The sequence below is a fragment of the Doryrhamphus excisus genome, unplaced genomic scaffold (genome assembly GCF_030265055.1).
Source record: "Doryrhamphus excisus isolate RoL2022-K1 unplaced genomic scaffold, RoL_Dexc_1.0 HiC_scaffold_25, whole genome shotgun sequence".
NCBI classification, from domain to species: Eukaryota; Metazoa; Chordata; class Actinopteri; order Syngnathiformes; family Syngnathidae; genus Doryrhamphus; species Doryrhamphus excisus.
Window position 1 is genome coordinate 107501 of NW_026652243.1, and position 2500 is coordinate 110000.

The 2500-nt window shown below is 52.3% G+C and overlaps 9 non-coding genes and 2 pseudogenes across 9 annotated transcripts; all 11 read left to right on the forward strand.

Moving 5' to 3' along the window:
* Positions 1-50: 50 nt before the first annotated feature.
* Positions 51-169, forward strand: LOC131119085 (5S ribosomal RNA). Its single transcript, XR_009126214.1, has one exon. It is a non-coding gene; the product is annotated as a 5S ribosomal RNA (ribosomal RNA).
* A 112-nt stretch (positions 170-281) lies between these two features.
* LOC131118454 (5S ribosomal RNA) lies at positions 282-400 on the forward strand. Its single transcript, XR_009125628.1, has one exon. It is a non-coding gene; the product is annotated as a 5S ribosomal RNA (ribosomal RNA).
* Positions 401-512: 112 nt separating this feature from the next.
* LOC131115517 (5S ribosomal RNA) lies at positions 513-631 on the forward strand. Its single transcript, XR_009122795.1, has one exon. It is a non-coding gene; the product is annotated as a 5S ribosomal RNA (ribosomal RNA).
* Positions 632-742: 111 nt separating this feature from the next.
* LOC131112196 (5S ribosomal RNA) lies at positions 743-851 on the forward strand (annotated as a pseudogene).
* A 112-nt stretch (positions 852-963) lies between these two features.
* Positions 964-1081, forward strand: LOC131111644 (5S ribosomal RNA). The gene has a single exon (XR_009121307.1). It is a non-coding gene; the product is annotated as a 5S ribosomal RNA (ribosomal RNA).
* Positions 1082-1193: 112 nt separating this feature from the next.
* On the forward strand, positions 1194-1312 carry LOC131115062 (5S ribosomal RNA). Its single transcript, XR_009122353.1, has one exon. It is a non-coding gene; the product is annotated as a 5S ribosomal RNA (ribosomal RNA).
* A 112-nt stretch (positions 1313-1424) lies between these two features.
* On the forward strand, positions 1425-1543 carry LOC131118936 (5S ribosomal RNA). The gene has a single exon (XR_009126076.1). It is a non-coding gene; the product is annotated as a 5S ribosomal RNA (ribosomal RNA).
* Positions 1544-1655: 112 nt separating this feature from the next.
* Positions 1656-1764, forward strand: LOC131113835 (5S ribosomal RNA; annotated as a pseudogene).
* Positions 1765-1876: 112 nt separating this feature from the next.
* On the forward strand, positions 1877-1995 carry LOC131114334 (5S ribosomal RNA). The gene has a single exon (XR_009121647.1). It is a non-coding gene; the product is annotated as a 5S ribosomal RNA (ribosomal RNA).
* A 111-nt stretch (positions 1996-2106) lies between these two features.
* On the forward strand, positions 2107-2225 carry LOC131114335 (5S ribosomal RNA). Its single transcript, XR_009121648.1, has one exon. It is a non-coding gene; the product is annotated as a 5S ribosomal RNA (ribosomal RNA).
* Positions 2226-2336: 111 nt separating this feature from the next.
* LOC131115545 (5S ribosomal RNA) lies at positions 2337-2455 on the forward strand. Its single transcript, XR_009122824.1, has one exon. It is a non-coding gene; the product is annotated as a 5S ribosomal RNA (ribosomal RNA).
* The last annotated feature ends 45 nt before the right edge of the window (positions 2456-2500 follow it).

Below are 2500 nucleotides of genomic sequence, written 5' to 3' on the forward strand. Positions count from 1 at the left end.
TAGTTTGGCCTGCGTCGCCTTCAAATAAGATCTTTTCAGTTGTCCTGGCAGCTTACGGCCATACCACCCTGAAAACGCCTGATCTCGTCCGATCTCGGAAGCTAAGCAGGGGCGGGCCTGGTTAGTACTTGGATGGGAGACCGCCTGGGAATACCAGGTGCTGTAAGCTTTTCATGGTTTCTGCTCTTGCCTGACAGCAGAGGGCGCTGTTTGACACTTTTTGCTGGAGTCTAGTTTGGCCTGCGTCGCCTTCAAATAGGATCTTTTCAGTTGCCCTGGCAGCTTACGGACATACTACCCTGAAAACGCCCGATCTCGTCCGATCTCGGAAGCTAAGCAGGGGCGGGACTGGTTAGTACTTGGATGGGAGACCGCCTGGGAATACCAGGTGCTGTAAGCTTTTCATGGTTTCTGCTCTTGCCTGACAGCAGAGGGCGCTGTTTGACATGTTTTGCTGGAGTCTAGTTTGGCCTGCGTCACCTTCAAATAGGATCTTTTCAGTTGACCTGGCAGCTTACGGCTATACTACCCTGAAAACGCCCGATCTCGTCCGATCTCGGAAGCTAAGCAGGGGCGGGCCTGGTTAGTACTTGGATGGGAGACCGCCTGGGAATACCAGGTGCTGTAAGCTTTTTATGGTTTCTGCTCTAGCCTGACAGCAGAGGGCGCTGTTTGACACTTTTTGCTTGATCTAGTTTGGCCTGCGTCGCCTTCAAATAAGATCTTTTCAGTTGTCCTGGCAGCTTACGGCCATACTACCCTGAAAACGCCCGATCTCGGAAGCTAAGCAGGGGCGGGCCTGGTTAGTACTTGGATGGGAGACCGCCTGTGAATACCAGGTGCTGTAAGCTTTTTATGGTTTCTGCTCTTGCCTGACAGCAGAGGGCGCTGTTTGACACTTTTTGCTGTAGTCTAGTTTGGCCTGTGTCACCTTCAAATAGGATCTTTTCAGTTGACCTGGCAGCTTAGGCCATACTACCCTGAAAACGCCCGATCTCGTACGATCTCGGAAGCTAAGCAGGGCCGGGCCTGTTTAGTACTTGGATGGGAGACCGCCTGTGAATACCAGGTGCTGTAAGCTTTTTATGGTTTCTGCTCTTGCCTGACAGCAGAGGGCGCTGTTTGACATTTTTTGCTGTAGTCTAGTTTGGCCTGCGTCACCTTCAAATAGGATCTTTTCAGTTGACCTGGCAGCTTACGGCCATACTACCCTGAAAACGCCCGATCTCGTCCGATCTCGGAAGCTAAGCAGGGGCAGGCCTGGTTAGTACTTGGATGGGAGACCGCCTGGGAATACCAGGTGCTGTAAGCTTTTCATGGTTTCTGCTCTTGCCTGACAGCAGAGGGCGCTGTTTGACATGTTTTGCTGGAGTCTAGTTTGTCCTGCGTCGCCTTCAAATAGGATCTTTTCAGTCGCCTTGGCAGCTTTTGGCCATACTACCCTGAAAACGCCCGATCTCGTCCGATCTCGGAAGCTAAGCAGGGGCGGTCCTGGTTAGTACTTGGATGGGAGACCGCCTGGGATTACCAGGTGCTGTAAGCTTTTTATGGTTTCTGCTCTTGCCTGACAGCAGAGGGCGCTGTTTGACACTTTTTGCTGGAGTCTAGTTTGGCCTGCGTCTTCTTCAAATAGGATCTTTTCAGTTGTCCTGGCAGGTTACGGCCATACTATCCTGAAAACGCCCGATCTCGGAAGCTAAGCAGGGGCGGGCCTGGTTAGTACTTGGATGGGAGACCGCCTGTGAATACCAGGTGCTGTAAGCTTTTTATGGTTTCTGCTCTTGCCTGACAGCAGAGGGCGCTGTTTGACACTTTTTGCTGTAGTCTAGTTTGGCCTGCGTCACCTTCAAATAGGATCTTTTCAGTTGACCTGGCAGCTTACGGCCATACTACCCTGAAAACGCCCGATCTCGTCCGATCTCGGAAGCTAAGCAGGGGCGGGCCTGGTTAGTACTTGGATGGGAGACCGCCTGGGAATACCAGGTGCTGTAAGCTTTTTATGGTTTCTGCTCTAGCCTGACAGCAGAGGGCGCTGTTTGACACTTTTTGCTGGATCTAGTTTGGCCTGCGTCGCCTTCAAATAAGATCTTTTCAGTTGTCCTGGCAGCTTACGGCCATACTACCCTGAAAACGCCCGATCTCGTCCGATCTCGGAAGCTAAGCAGGGGCGGGCCTGGTTAGTACTTGGATGGGAGACCGCCTGGGAATACCAGGTGCTGTAAGCTTTTTGTGGTTTCTGCTCTAGCCTGACAGCAGAGGGCGCTGTTTGACACTTTTTGCTGGATCTAGTTTGGCCTGCGTCGCCTTCAAATAAGATCTTTTCAGTTGACCTGGCAGCTTGCGGCCATACTACCCTGAAAACGCCCGATCTCGTCCGATCTCGGAAGCTAAGCAGGGGCGGGCCTGGTTAGTACTTGGATGGGAGACCGCCTGGGAATACCAGGTGCTGTAAGCTTTTTATGGTTTCTGCTCTTGCCTGACAGCAGAGGGCGCTGTTTGA